This window comes from Myotis daubentonii, chromosome 5 (genome assembly GCF_963259705.1).
Source record: "Myotis daubentonii chromosome 5, mMyoDau2.1, whole genome shotgun sequence".
In the NCBI taxonomy this organism is placed as follows: domain Eukaryota; kingdom Metazoa; phylum Chordata; class Mammalia; order Chiroptera; family Vespertilionidae; genus Myotis; species Myotis daubentonii.
Window position 1 is genome coordinate 58477743 of NC_081844.1, and position 16195 is coordinate 58493937.

General features: G+C 43.2%; 1 protein-coding gene across 1 annotated transcript in view; it reads left to right on the forward strand.

The window, feature by feature from the left end:
• The window catches only part of TTC29 (tetratricopeptide repeat domain 29), a 155461-nt gene that overhangs the window by 36097 nt on the left and 103169 nt on the right, over positions 1-16195 (forward strand). The gene's annotated exons all lie outside the window — the stretch shown is intronic.

The following is a 16195-nucleotide window of genomic DNA, read 5'->3' on the forward strand; positions in this document are numbered from 1 at the left end:
AATGCAGGTGGTCCCAGGCAGTGGCTGGCGGGGCAAGACTGAGCCAGATGGGCCGGACACCCCCTGGAGCCAACCTCCCATGGTCCCTCCCCAGCTGGCTGCACCTGGGCCAGTGCTGCAGCTCAAAGGGCATCTGTGGAGTAAGCGGGGTCCCTCCAGCAGGTGGGATCCCTTGGCCTGGCCTGCAGGGATCAGGCCAAAACTGGCTCTCCGACATCCCCCGAGGGTCCCGGAGTGCAAGAGGAATTGCAAGGAACCGGGCTCCCTCCTCCCTGGTTCCAGGGTGTCACAGCTTGGCAGCTCCTGTGTTGAGCATCTGCCCCCTGGTGGTCAGTGCGCGTCATAGCTACCGGCTGGTCAGATGGTCAGACGGTTGCTTAGCCTTTTATATATCTATAGATAGTGGGTAGAAAATATATCTGAAGACAAAAATACTTTATCATGTTTTTCAAATTTGTAAAAATGGGGTAAGTTCTTGCTTAAATAAAGTAAGATGCAAGGTGAAATTTTTGCTTAAGCTTTTAAAAATTACTACCAGTATTCCCATTTCACAGGTGAGATAAATACTTTTTTTTTTAAGCTTTTAAAAAGTATCTTCACTTTGAGGATGAGGAAACTGGCACAATGAGGGGAAGCTAGTTAGTGTTTGAACTGATATTAGTCAGCTAGCTTCACAGCCTGTTGCTAGTAGCCCCTGCTCTACACAAACAAATAATTGCTTTACTTTTATGATGAGCTAAGTCTAAAAATTCCTGAAGATTATATGCTAAAATATAATGCTGCACTTTGCTGTCAATTATGGGAACCCCCTAAAAGAATAAAATAAAAATTTCTTTTTGGTTTGTTTTTATAATTGAAGCCATCAAATTCTGTCACCTATGATGACAAATCAAATAATTAAACTGTCAGTTACTGGTCCCAAAAGAGAAGTCACAAAATAAATAAGAAATAATATCAGAAAATAAGGGGTGATTAAGTCAGGGCTACACTGATGAAAATTTAAGAGTGGTCTGGTAAGATTCAGATAGCTACTAATAAGTATATACTGAATTTTTCTAAAAAATTTATTTCTGATTTTTAATATTTGGTTTGATTTCTCAAAAAATTTTTATTGTGGTAAAAAACTATATAACAAAATTGGCCATCTGTTTCTAAGTTCAGTGGTGTTAAGTATATTCACATTATCATATAACCAGACTTCAGAATTTTTTCATCTTGCAAAATTGAAAGTCAATACCTAGTAAACAACAACTCCTGGTTTCTTTGTTCTGTTGTTTTTTTTAAATCTTTCAATGTATTTCTATTGGAGGATTTATTAATTGCTTCATTCATTCATTCATTCATTCATCCATTTACTCATCCAACAAATATTGGAGTGCCTAGTAATCTTGATCAGTAACCATGGCACCTGGTTGCCCACATCATTTTAGTGGCTGAGAGTGAGGATGCATTTGGGAAATGTGATCAGGGTGGGGCTGCCCTGAGAGCAGGTCGTTGGCTGGCTTACATTTAGCTGTCCCACCATATAGCATAATTCCATAGTAAATCGAATATTTTGACTATGTAATTATTTTCAGGTTGTGTTGTTTAGTTTTGCAACTACTTTCTGTCAGATCTGAATTATTTTTCTATGGCTTAATCAGTTCATAGGCCCTGAGAAGCATGCCTTTACTGCCTGATGGATAAAGAGGCTGAGTTGGTGTTGATGAAAAATTCTAGAGACTGCCTTTGATTGTGTACTGTACCTAGCAATGGTGAAAATTACTGGTGTAGCTTTTATAATTTTAGAATTTTCATGAAGGAGGTAAAGTAGAGCTATCAAAAATATGTGGCTAGGGTGGAATGGGGACTTACCTGGCTGTAGGGTTCCCACTGAAGTGACTATGGTGTAGGTTCTGCATATCTGATCTGATTGGTCTAGACAAGCTAATGGAGGCCCCACAGCAACAGCTTGGTGGCAGCTGTGCTCAGGGGCAGGTGGCAGCATCCTGATTCCAGGGGTGCCCATTCAGGTTAAAGCAGGATACCAGCCGGCAGATGGCAAAAGGCAGACTGTCAGGGCCCCACCGAGCAGGCTGCAGTCCAGGGCATGGCTCCAGCACCCTCAGGGAACCATAGAGCAAATGAACTTGAGCAGAGGCCATAGTCACAGGGTCTGGGCACCTGAGTACAATCAGGGCCAGTGTTTAGCCCAGTGGTACATATGGGACCAGAGCCTCACCCAGACCCTCCTGGCCAGAGTCAAGCACAGCAGACAGGTTCTAACCCCCAGTGCTGCTAAAGATGGGCCCTCTTGTACAGTATGCCTGATCTCCATTGGCTCAAGGGCTGGCAGTTTCATTCTTCAGGGCAGGTATTTTGACTGTAGCTGGGGTGGCAGACATGGACTAGTCATGGACTGACAAACACTTGTGCAAATCAGTGGCTATATATTCGGTCAGAATTGTGACCTATTTGTAAGGACTTTTTCATGCAAACAGGGCGAAGAGGCAGAGAGCATTCATGCCATGTCTGGAGCATTGGGGAAAGCCCTCAGACACTGATCAATAGGAGATATTCCCATTCAGAGGTCTAGTGGGCCAGGTGTCAGACCTGGAGGGAGAGAGCGCTTTTTAAAAGACAGGATTAGGGAAGCACTGGTTCCTTCCTGGTATGATCAGGGGCAAGGACAATGAAAACACGATGATATAGCAGAAACTTAACTGCAGTCCTTTCCTGCCAAGGCAGCATTAGTGATCAGATGCAGCCCCAAACCCTTCCCTGACAAGATCAAGGAACTGGGTCCAGGCCTTGCAGCTTTATTGGGAGCTGGTAAACTAGAGCAGTGTTGACCACATCAGTGTTTATAGTTGAGCAAATACCAGAACCTTTTTCTCTGCCCCTTCCGATGATTTAGAATCTGGGTCCAAACTTTGCTTTTGACCAAATTAATGGACTTAGTACTGGGGACCAGCTGGTTTCCGTAGAGCCCTGCAGAAGGCCAGTCTCTTTTGTAGGAGGGAAATCAGACTTGGACAAATTAACCCTTAATTTCTGCCTGTTTTTTGTCCTTTCACTCCTTCCCCAATTCCAATGGGCAGCTTTTAATTATCATCTCTCACTCTGGGACCACCCTCTTCTATTCCAACCCATATAGGCTTTGAGGCTGAACTTGCCTGTGGGAGATCAGGAGGAGGATTAGAAACAGATGTTGGGTGATAGCCCGGATGCTGATCATGTTCACGGAAGACGGGCAGGGGAAGCCATGGTTGGAACAGCTTAGGGAGTGCACACCACCTATTTCAGAAAGCCATTACCTGTGCGTTAGCCCAAGGATTGATTAAAGGCAAACCAGGATCTACAGCATTGATCCCAAGTTCTCCCCGTGACTGAGGAAAGACAGAGTTATCCTGGTTAGTTTGCTCAGGTCTTAGAATTAATGTTGACCTGGACAGATTCGAAATAGTGTGAGTCAGTGTGGCTTGCCAGGGCCCAGAGGGCACCAGTAGTAGGGTAGTGTTTGGAGACACACTGGAATGCCTCTTGGTTACTAACTGGCAATCCTGAAGCTGGTCACACCACCAGCAGGACTCTTCCTCTCCATGGTTGACCTTTCATCTACCTCCAGTCCCCTGACTTACTACCAGGAGGCCATGGTCTGGGCCTGGCTGGACACCCAGTTTGCTGGGACAATTGCCATGCTAACAAGGTAATTGGTCAGAAGCACTCACAGCATGCCTGCTGGGGCAGCACTGCTCAAAGATGGCTCCCAGAGACAGGAGCAGCAGCAGGAGTGCTGGTCCCCCTCCGCCCTTTCATTGGATGCTGTATGTTTAGGGAAGTATTGTCCAACTCCTGGTGTGATCTGGGGCCAGACAGAATAGCAATATGATGTGGCAGAGCCTTGATACCAGCCATATCCTGCCAGCTCAGCACCCAGGCTTTGAGGTCGCAGAGTCCCTCCCGTGCATGATCTGCAGAGGGGGTGCAGGGAAAGGTATGGGGGCTGAGGTATGTGCCTAGGGTTGCAGCCATGGGATATAGCATACAAATAGCAAGATTTCCCACGCAGGCATTCACTGTTAGGGGAGCATCAGCCTCTCCCCTGTCAGGAGAGAGGGACTGGGGGCTAAGCCTTTGCAATAGGTCAGGATTGAGTTCCTTAAAAGCACTGAGCCTAACTGGTTTCCTTGGAACCTTCTTAGAGTCCATCTTATTTTCTAGGAAACCAGCCTGTGGAGAGCGGCTACAGTGTTTGGACAGGTTCAAGCCTCAGACTAATGAGAGAGCATAGTCCTCTTATTGCCACGTGCAAGTCCCAGCTTGGAGGGCAAAGCCTTCCCAGCACAATCATAGCCAACAGCTATAGTTGTAAGCTTGACCCTATGGTCCAAACATGTGGCCTCACGTGTCCGAGTAAGATGGGCTTGATAGAGTTCAGGTGCATGTAGTAGTTGAGTAGAATCGAAACCCACAAGAATGTTGTAAACATCTTGACCACACCCTTACTTTGCCTAGTGGAATCTGGCTATAAAATAAAGACATGGCTTGTAGTACGTGGCGCTGTCGCTAGCTCTCCATCAGAGAGGACAGCTTTTATTCTCTTGTCTGTCTTTTCTCAATCCTTCACTGTCCCCTCTCAGGATCACTGAACCTGGCTGAGCTGGCACGGCACATAAGGTGCTTTGGGGCTGGGTATGCCATGGCCGTGTCAGCTCGCCACACCAGCCTGCAGGGGATCCGTGCTGGATGAGTTAACCCTTACCTCTTACTAGTAAATCTTTAAGTTCTGCATAAAGAGATTATGGGCACAGAAGTCCTGATCTTTAAGAATTAGGACAAAGCGAGGACCATGAGCAAGATTCTGAGCTTCAAAAGGAGCACCCCCCCCCTTCCCCACGACCAGATGTTTCCAAGAACTGATCAAGGTAGAAGAGAACCAGTGAGTTAAAGCAAGAGACGATCAAACCTGTCCTGGAAGAATGCCTGGTAGACACTGGACTTGAATGAGGTGCTGTTCCTACAACTGCCTCTCCCCTCTCCAACTTTAGGTAGAAGCAGGGTATTCTACCAGCTCCAATGGCTCGTGGACAGAGCCAGGGGGAGACTGTCCATCCTACTTGCCTTTAAATACCAGGACTAAATAGGCTGCTTCTCATTGAGGAGTGTAGGGAATGCAAGGAAAACAAAGCATTCGTCTTGCAACAGCTCTCACAGCAACTGATTCAACTCCTATAAGCCCAAGCCCTACGTGTGTGAGGGGAATGGCGTTTTCCCTGTTCAGCAGTCTGGGCGGTAAGCCGGTTGGAGGCACCACCAAAAAGCCCAGTTCTTATTTCTTCAAATGAAGACCTCCTGCCGTGAAGCCTCTTAGCACTGTCCTCATACACAGCCTGATCCTTTTGCCCTGTCCCCTCTCTGCCTTGACCTCAGATTTGCCGTGGGCATGGTCTCCCATGTGCCTCACACTGTGACCATGTCTGTGACTCTGATTATCTGTTTGCTCGGTGGAGAAGGACTTTTCCAGCAGCCCGCAGACTCCTGTCATGGGATCACACTCTTTTGCTCTGCTTCTCCAGGTTTGGTACTGACAGCTTTTAGTAACTGCACTGCCAGTCAGGACAAGTGTTGTAACACTGCTGGCACTTCCTCGTTACTCATTTGAGAAAGAATTTCCAATCACATTTGTTATGCGTTGAATTGTGGACCCCAAAAAGATGTTGAATTCTTAACCTCCAATATTTGCAGAAGACGGAGATACGATGACCCTAATTAGGTGGACCCGAATGACTGGTGCCCTCATAAGGAGGAGATTGGGGAGAGAGAAAGACATATACAGAGGGAAAGTAATGTGAAGACACGGAGAACATCATCTACAAGCCAAGGAACACCTGAAGCTACCAAGACCCAGGAGGTTGGCACTGAGTGGGTTCTCCCTACAGCCCAGCAGGAAGCAACCCAGCTGACCCCTTGGTTCAGACTTGCAGCCTCCAGAGAACGAACTCTGCTATTGACGCCACCCAGTCTGTGGTACTTTGTAGCGGCAGCCCCAGGAAACTAACATGGTATTCGATATGGTGTCAGTAATTTTTCCTAACTTAAAAAGAAAAGATGTCATTTCAGGGGCAATAGGGAATTACAATAATGGTGGAGTGATGTGAGGACATGTGACGAATGTCATGTTCCTTCATTTCAAGCTCTGACAGATAAGACATTTGTGATAGTATCAACTGGATACTATCTAAAATAATATGAGGAGATGTTTTCGTATTCTCCTAACATCTCCTATAAACAATCTTTTCCTACAGTTTTGGCTTTTTTTACCTTATTCCGTATTCCATTAAAACATGACTTCATTTGGTGGATGTGTTTATTCTTTGTTATTTTAGATGAAATTTATCATCACGGTATTCAGTTCTCAAAAAAAAGGTTAAAATACAATAATATCATCATCAAAGATGCCACATCAAAATTGATAGAAATTTCTTGGTAGTTTCTTATTTGTCATGGAATAATGTTTGCCACTTTATTAGAAAAACAGCCTTAATAACTAAAAGAAATGCAAAGGATATATCAGTTTTTAGTGTGGTATTTTATTTTCTCTTTCATTTTATTAAAAATTAATAGAGATGTAAGCGCTGTTGAGGGGATTTAAAACCCATCAAATACACAACATCTCATCTGAGCGGAGGCGCCTCTGGAGAAGCACGCTGAGGATGTGGAAGGAAGACAGGTGCACTCTGCATATGTGCCCTTTCGTACCGCACAACCGGTTACCTTGTGCATGTGTTGCTTTTTAATTAGGAAAAAAGGTAGCTAATTTTTAAAAAAATCTATTAAATTAAAAAGCATAGGAAAGGGCAGAAGGTTTTTAGAGTTGGTAAGAAATATAGTGGGGGATGGGAGCAACCGGGGGGAGGTGGGGGGAGAGGGGGGAAGGAGACTTATGTAATACTTTAAACAATTCAGAATTCAAATTAGAAAAAAAATGCAAAAAGATATAATAGTGACGATTAAAGAACTATTATAGATCCAGTCCCATTATTAATGAAGTAGAAAAGTGGGGGCAATGTGAATTGTTAATTGGTTTTCAGATAGCAAGGGAAGCTCAAAGCTGCAGGAGTAGTAGAAATATGGGTTACGGCTTAAGTAAAGCAGGCTCAGGGATTAAATTAGTGTTAGCTGATAAACGTTGAATGATTTTCTTGGTTTAGATCAGAGGTCCTCAAACTTTTTAAACAGGGGGCCAGTTCACTGTCCCTCAGACCGTTGGAGGGCCAGACTATAGTTTAAAAAGAAACTATGAACAAATTCCTATGCACACTGCACATATCTTATTTTGAAGTAAAAAAACAAAGCGGGAACAAATACAATATTTGTATTGCATGTGGCCCGTGGGCCATAGTTTGAGGACCCCTGGTTTAGATACTTAACCTAACACGGCATTGAAGCACAAGGCTGCAGATGAAGTCTAGCAGAGGAGAAACTATTAGGCGGGGCAGTAAACTTGGATTCTCTTGACATTGTCATTGGCTAGTTAACTGTGTGGATCTTGCTTTCCTTGTCTCTGACGTGAGGGAGTGCGAGCACGTGCACTTTGCTCTTAGTTCACGTCCAGCTTTGATTTCCACGGCTGCTTAAATGGCTATTGAAAAATCAGTCTTTTAAAACTCTGTCAACTTCTTTACTTATTAGGGAAAGAAAAATGTCAGTTTATAAAAAGCAGAGATGGAGCCTAAAATTAACTTCTTTGTACCACTCTTCATTATTAAAAAATAATAATAAATCAATTCTAGCTCTTCAGAGAATTATTTTGACGATTAAATGAGATAAGCGAAGTGCCTGGTGTTCTGCTTGGCACATATGGCACGTAGGCCTACATAAAGGCTGCTTTCTGTTTTCACATTTTCTCCCTCGCAGTGTGCCTGTTACTTAAGTAGACGGGGAGAGCTACCATACCACAAAAGTGCAGTATCAGGCCGACAGGCAGCAACTGTACTGAGCCCCCAGTTAAAACTGGAGAAAGTCTTCAGAGAGGCCAGCAATAGCAGTGTGTGATCTGCACTGGCGACCCCCTCACGTGCTCCAGCTGGGAACCGCTGCTCTTCTTCCTCTGGGTGTCTCCCTTCATCTCCTCTCTCTTCCTTTGAGCTCCGACCTTGCATCTCAGTCCTCCCATCTTCTCCACTGACGATGCCTCTAGATGAGAGGGCAGGCCTTACTCTATGAATAACTTCCCTGTTGCCTTTCCAAGTGCTAAGATCACATTTCTGCACACAGTAGGTACATATTATTTTGGTCTCTGCTTGTCCCTATTCTTCCACTTGGATGCTGGGCTCCTGCAGACACTCTGAAGGGGCAGTAGCTTGGGTGGAGAATAGAAGAAGACAAGAACTATTCTCTGGTGATTCATTTTTCACAGGTTTTCATGATTCCTAAGTTGATGCTCGAGAAGAGCATAATTTGCCAATGAGGAAGCTGAACCGGAGTAATTAAACATTTTGCCATGGCCACATAGTTTGTTAGTAGCAGGTGCAAGACCCAATCCAGAGCTCCATACCCCTGTCAGCTGGCTTTTCCTTCTCTGTGAAATGCTCAACACAAATACACACAGACTATCTTAATATCGCATGGTTCTTCAAACTGATTTACCAGTACCATTTAGATCAGTGGTTCTCAACCTTCCTAATGCTGCAACCCTTTAATACAGTTCTTCATGTTGTGGTGACCCCCAGCCATAAAATTATTTTTGTTGCTACTTCATAACTGTAATTTTGCTATTGTTATGAATTGTAATATAAATATCTGATATGCAGGATCTATTTTCATTGTTACAATTTGAACATAACTAAAGCATAGTGATTAATCACAAAAACAATATGTAATTAATGTGCTTTCCAATGGTCTTAGGCGACCCCTGTGAAAGCGTTGTTCGACCTCCAAAGGGGTCGCGACCCACAGGTTGAGAACTGCTGATTTAGATGGACTTAGAGCAAGTCAGCTGTATCTGTGATGTACATAGCAGCAGTCACACATAGGTGTATGATGCAACATATGAAGTGCTTTTTCTCATGCATGATGTAAGTGATGTTATTCCCCCTTGCAGATTTGCAGGAAACAGGGATCTGAGAGCTTACATGAGAACTAAAACATATCAGAGCCCAGACTGGACCCCTGTGTCTTTGGATCTTAGTCTGGTGTCCTTTCACTTCCTGGAACCACATCTCTGCACAAAGGTTTGTTCAGCAGAGAGATCTCACAAAGCTGACCTTCTGGATTCACCTATTTTTATTAAAATTATGATAATAAAAGGCTCTGATATAAAATGAACCCTGAGAAAATTATAAATAAAAAAAACTGTGTCTCCTTTTTTATATCCTCTGTCGTTTGCCAGCTTGACGAACCATCTGCCTTCATGGTCCTTTCCCCATCCCCCACCCCAAGAGCCCCATGCAGTGTTCACTGAGGATCTCTTTCCATCTGTGGGTACTAGTGACCTGACCCCCTCGTGATGTAATGTTTACTACAGTTTCAGCCTATCCAGGTTGTGCAGAGACAGGATGGTTCTCTAAGAAAGCAAGTCCATGAAGGCTAGCACAGTATAGAGGCCTTTTCAAACAAAGAGCAGATTGGAGGAGAACGTGACTAGTAGACTGAGGGAGTGGGGGCAGGCAGGTCTGGGTGGCACTATAATCCGGCTTTTGTCATGTGTTGACATGTGAATTAGGCTGCTCAATAACTGTGGGTAGAATAACCTAGAATGGGGGAACTAGAAGCAGGAGAAGCTCAAGGAGGCGTTGAGACTGGTGAGGCGAGTGGGCTGGTATGTTGGCTAAATAGATGGAAGGGAAGGATGACTCCAGACATTGCAGCAGAAGAAACAGCATTGGTATTCACATAGAGGGTAGGGGATTGGAGAAAGGAAAAATATAACTTTATATGCAGCATATATGACAAAGAACAAGTAGCTATATTCTGTATAAAGTATATATCAATTGGTAAGAAAAATGTTAAGATGACTGTAATTTAATGGAAAGAGGATAAAAAGAGACAATTTGTCAAAGAGGAAATATGATATGTAATGAATATATAGGAAAATAACAAACGTCTACAAAAATCAGTTTGAATCATGGTGAAATGCCATTTAACACTTCTTAAAATGCAAAAAAAAAAGTAATTAAGGTTCCTTAAAATAATACTTACAGGTATTGCTGGTGATAATTTGAATCATTTAAATGGTTTTGGGAAGAAATACAGCAATGCATAGCAAGTATAAAATTTTCAATACATCTTTATCGATTAACTTCACTTTTAGAAATGTGGAAAGTAGTTCTAATAAAATAATTTAGGTTAGCTGAAAATTACATTACTCTCTTTATAACTGTTTAAAAATTCTGTATGAATTTAGAAAAGGAGGGGAATACTTGACCAAAATTTTCAAGTGCTTTTTAAGATTCCCCCCTCATAGTGTTTTATTTATGCTGATAAAATATTTTTTGCCTGTAAAATATATCACACTTTTGCTGAATATTTTCAAAATTCTTAGTATTTTGAGTCAGTGTTAGGGTCACGGCTCCACAGGATTTGCCTGGGACTGAGCAGGCTCCCAGGACTGGATTCGGTGTTTGAACCAGCAAGTCCCGGGCAACCTGAATAAAATGGTTACCCTAACGTAGGGAACATTAGCATTTTATTGTGTATCTCTAAACCTAGCATTTTATTCATGCTCCAAACAATGGTAAGACAATCATGTCTCTTTTTTTTTGCTATTAATAGATTTTGACACGCATAACATGATTATTTTCGGGTTTAAATGACTCTTATTTATTTTAATTTTTATTGAATTTATTGAGGTGATATTAATTAATAAAATTATATAGGTTTTAAGGGTACAATTCTATAATCCATCATTTGTATATTGTATTGTGTGTTTACCATCCCAAGTCCAGTCTCTTTCTATCACCAGTTATACCCCTTTACCCTCTTCTACCTCCCCCCACCCCCCTTGCCCCTCCAGTAATCACCATACTGTTTGTTTTTTTTTTAATTTCTTTATTGGGCACAAGGTATTACAAATGTGTCCTCATTTCCCATTAACCCCCAACCTCCCTGTTCCCCTGCCCCCACTCCTGCTCTCATCCCCCTGTTGTCCGTGTCCATTTTTTTGTTGTTGTTTTGGGGTTTGTTTGTTTTTGCTTACTCCCTTCACCTTTTTACCCAGCTCCCCATCCCCCCTCCCCTCTGACAGCTGTCAGTCTGTTCCTTACCTATGGAATCACTCTTATTTTCTGTTTAAGTTGCTATCATATTTTAAAATTTGTAACCATGAAGCCTCTATTACATACAGAATGCCTCAAGAGAAAACAGCACTGGAATCAACAAAGGGCAACTCATTCAATGTTTACCCTGAAAATAGATTTCCTGGTGGGCACTGTGGATATTTGGGCTGGAGAAGTGGGGGGAACAAAAACCTCCCTCCAACGGTTGCTGCTGAACCATGACCAAGCTCTCCCTCAGCCCCATGTCCTTCCCCGCCTGCTCACACCTCTAGTACAACTGCCCAAGTTCATGGGGAACGTTTTTTCCCTCTTAATAGTTAAGAAATAAATTATATTTGTCTATTTCCCCTCACTTTTAAACTGCTTCTAAATTTGCATTTTAAAGGTCCCTTTGGAGGAAACTTTTCCAAAAAGATTCTCTGAAAGAGCGAACACATTAATCCATTCAGGTTTCCTAGTAACAATATGAAATAAAGCCAGAAAGTGTCTAAGGGTGAACCCGATTACTCCAACATATCCACCCATAGGAAGGCGCCGGGGCTGATGCCTGGTGGCAGCATCTCCCCTTTCACGTCTGCATGGTTGCCTGGCTCACCACTCCGGCACTTCTCGTTCAGATTAAATTCCAAGAATGGATTCGAAAAGTGGGCACTAGTATCCATTTTCTAAGGTGCACCTGACTAGATCAGTGTTAGAAACTGATCACTTTACATTGGAATGAAAGTGAATTTAATATTAAAAAGTTATTTTTTGCCCTGGCCAGATTTGCTCAGTGATTAGTGTGTGGGCTTTGGGACCGAAGGGTCACAGGTTCAATTCCTGGTCAAGGGCACATACCTAGGTTGCAGTTCCCCAGCCCCAATAGGGGCAGGTGAGGGAGGCAACTAATTAATGCCTCTGTCACATAGATGTTTCTCTCTCTCTCTCTCTCTCTCTCTCTCTCTCTCTCCTCCCCCTCCGCCCTCCCACTCTCTAGAAATCAATGGAAAAAATATCCTCGGGAGAGGATTAAAAAATTTTAAAAAAGTTATTTTTCATAAGTTAAGTCAATTAGCATTACTTTTTCTATATTAATTAGTTGTCATTTTCAAGGCATGTCAGTTTATTTCCCATCTACTATATGTACTTGTTCATAAGACCTTACAGTATTTAATCAAGAGATCCTTTTAAAGTATTGATAGCCACAAGAAAATTATTCCATGTTTGATCTGTGTTAAAGAACCAAAGTCCAAGATCTTTGAATGGAACTTAGAATAAAAATGTAATTAGGTTACATCCCTAAAGTCTGATATATCTTTAAACAAGACTGCAAATGAAACTTTATTAGAGCTTCAAATGAATTATTTCCTTGCATTTTTTTAAAATTCATTTTCTTCCCCTTTTCTTTCATGTCTGTGTTACTGACAGAGCTGCCTCTATTTTACCTGTCTTTTTCAGGGAGTTTTAATTATTTACTGCTTAACGAGGAGTGCGGAGACACAGCCTCATTCGGAGGTGCCCGCTCTGCTGCGGGTATTTCTTTTTCAAAGCTTTGCAGGGAGGTCTTGAAAGCTGCACTGAGCCTCCAGTCTCCACACACTGAATAGATGGCTCTGGAGGCCGTGTGGCCTCTGATCCTCTGAGAAGAGGTACTGCCCCAGAAAAGCTCTTTGGAAATACCACTGTCCAAGAGCGAGAGGGGTGAGAGTTGGGCGAAGTGTACTGTTTCCAACTAGCACCTCAGGTGGGTCTCAATTAGAGTAAGTGGTACTGCTCCGTGCTATTTAGGTGTTAAAGCAGTCCCTATAGCAGGCCCATCCGATTGGCTCCAGCTGGCAGACAAATAGAGACCATGGCATGAAACGTTACTGAATCTGTGCAAAACCCAGGCACTCTGCACGGTGCCAGCACAATTGTTTTAATGCCTCTTGCAAACACATCCCAAAGTTGGCATTGCCATCCTCATTTAAGAGCCCTTCAAGAAAGGATGTGAATGGTCCAATTATATCATGATGTTGAGGTTCAAGCCTTGGTCTCTGCATTTACGTCAAACATTGGACACAGTTTCTAAAAAAAAGGGTCATCATAAGGAAGTAAAGCCCCATCTCTGGGCATCATTCTGCCACCTGCTTGGTATGTGAATTTAGGCCAGAGAAGCCCTAAGGCTTATCTTCCTCATCTCTACAATATAGGCACTAACAAATATATGTAGCAGCTACTGTTGTGCTCGGCATATGATCAGTGCTCAAGTAACATTATTTTCTCCCTCCAAACTCACCTAGATAGATTATTGTCAGTTTGTTATTTATAATAATAAAAGCATAATATGCTAATTAGACCAGACATCCTTCTGGACAACCTTCCGGACAAAGCCAGGGCTGCGAGGGAAACCCGGGTCCCAGGTGCCTGCCAGTGGCCGGAGGGAAGCCCAGGTCTCAGGTGCCAGAGGGAAGCTTGTGCCAGCAGCTGGGGGAAGGAAGGCCTACTCTTGCACAAATCTCATGCATCAGGACTCTAGTCCTATATAATAAAAGGCAAATATGCAAATCAACCCAAATGGTGGAATGACTGGTCGCTATGATGAGCACTGACCACCCAGGGGCAGATACTCAATGCAGGAGCTGCCCCCTGGTGGTCAGTGCGCTCCCATGGGAGCGCTGCTCAGTCGGTTCATGGCTGACAAATGCAGCAGCAGTGGTGCAGTGGTGGGATCCTCTCCTGCCTCCACTGTAGGTGGGTGGTAAGGAGCGAGAGGTCCGGGACTGCGAGAACCCCAGACTGCGAGAGGGATGTCTTACTGCTGGCTTACTAGTAGGCCTAATCCCCCAGGGGTTCGGGCCTAAGCCGGCAGGCAGACATCCCTAAGGGGTCCCAGACTGCAAGAGGGCACAGGCCAGGCTAAGGAACCCCCCTCCCCTGGTGCACAAATGTCGTGCACCAGGCCTCTAGTCTATATATATTAAAGCTGAAGCGACCATTCAACCGTTTGACTGCTGGACTGTTCAACCAGTAACTATGATGTGCACTGGCCACCAGGGGGCAGATGCTCAATGCACAGGCATGGAAACATGAAACAGACTGAAGAATCTGAGAAGGAAAGAGGGAGGACAGAGGGAGGAGAGCCGGAAGAGATTAACCAAAGATCTTATATGCACATTAGAGGCCCGGTGCATGGATTCATGCACCAGTGGGATCCTTCAGCCTGGCCTGCGGCGATCGGGCCAAATACCTGCGCCAGGCCTCTGACATCCCCCAAGGGGTCCAGGATTGTGAGAGGGTGCAGGCCAGGCCAAGGGACCCCACTGATGCATGAATTTGTGCACCAGGCCTCTAGTTTATTTTATAATATCCAAAATATCATATGCTTATTTTCAATCAAAACCACTCACCTCCAACTTCCATAAGTTAATCAGTACTGATACTTTGGTCTATATGCTTCCATCCCTTTCTCTTTACTCATATAAATACATATCCATAATCAGTATGTGGTTTATCTAAAATCAGGAACACTATGTGATTCAAGTAAGAATTAAATTATTGATTAAGTCCAGAGCAATATAATTCATTAGGTGATCTAATGTGAATACTGACTTTATTTCTCAGATTTTTATGCTTGTCAACAACACCTCTAACTTAGTATTTTAAGGTGAGGTGGAAACCATGAAGTAAAACAATTTATCATTTGAGGAAAATAGTAAACTCTATGAATTCTCCCAGGTTTATAATGGCTAGTATGAATTTCTTATTTATGCATTACACATTTTAAAAAATTGAGTAATCTTCATACTTCTGATTATGAACATGTAAGAGCAAAGATGTCTAATGCTTAATCCTTAGAAACTAGAAAACGTGGATAGGAACCACCTGCCTATGTTTATTCGAACATAGACCAGTGAAGCCTGCCCACCGTTTCCATCACTGGCCACAATGCAGCTATCTAAAATCACAAACAACAATTAATAACAGTTCCTCCAAAATATTGTAGGGATCTTCTAGATTTCATGTATTTATTTTTTGCATTGGTTTCAGGTGTACAGCGCAGTAGTTAGACAGTCCTCTACCAAGTGTTCCCCTCGATATTCCCAGTGCCCGCCTGGCACCATACAAAGTCACCGAAATATTATTGGCTGTATTCCCCATGCCGTACTTTACATCCCTGGGGCCATTTTGTAACTGCTAAATTGTACTTCTTAATCTCTTCTCCTCTGTCACCCAGTCCCCCACCTCCCACCAGTTGGCAAATCCTCTGGATTTTAAAAATCAACTTACTAGCCTTGCCAACATCAGTAAGAAAGCCCTTGGTGCGTTCCTCCCCCACCTGTGTTCCTGGGGCCTTTCCGCTGTCTGGCTCAATGACCCGTGCCCTTTAACCGGGGTGTGGTAGCATTCCTATAATGTCCACCTGAAGTCTTTGCTCAAAATGATAAAGGAAGAATTTCATTTTCTAAATAGCATCTTAAATTTCTTCTAAGTATCCCAAAGTAGCAACAAAAGTTATGGGCACATTTTCTTCCTGGTTTATTAGGGAGACTATTGAGCTGCAGGACAAAATCTCTGCTTTCCAGTGTTCCATTTGCAAAGGCGTGCAGTGGGTTATAATATAGAACAGATCTCCTCTGACAAGAGAGAAACCCTTGAAAATGATAGTTTCCACTGGGAAATGGGACCGGCCCTTAACTATTTCTGCATGTATAGTGCCATTATAATGATCAGAATGGAATGTAAAAACCTAAAGATAATATAAAATGTTCGTGTGGTTAAACTGAAATGGAAAGCAGTGTCTTTTGTTTTTACAAAAGGGCAATAACATTTTTCTCTTTCTGCTACTCTTCAATATTGCTTCTAGCAGGTTTTATGTCTACATTGTATGGAATAGTAGCTTAACGCCAAAGATGTCCAGTAGCTCCAGATTAAAATGTCATAAAATATAAATAAAGCTTTATTGTTCCTTTAGGTTG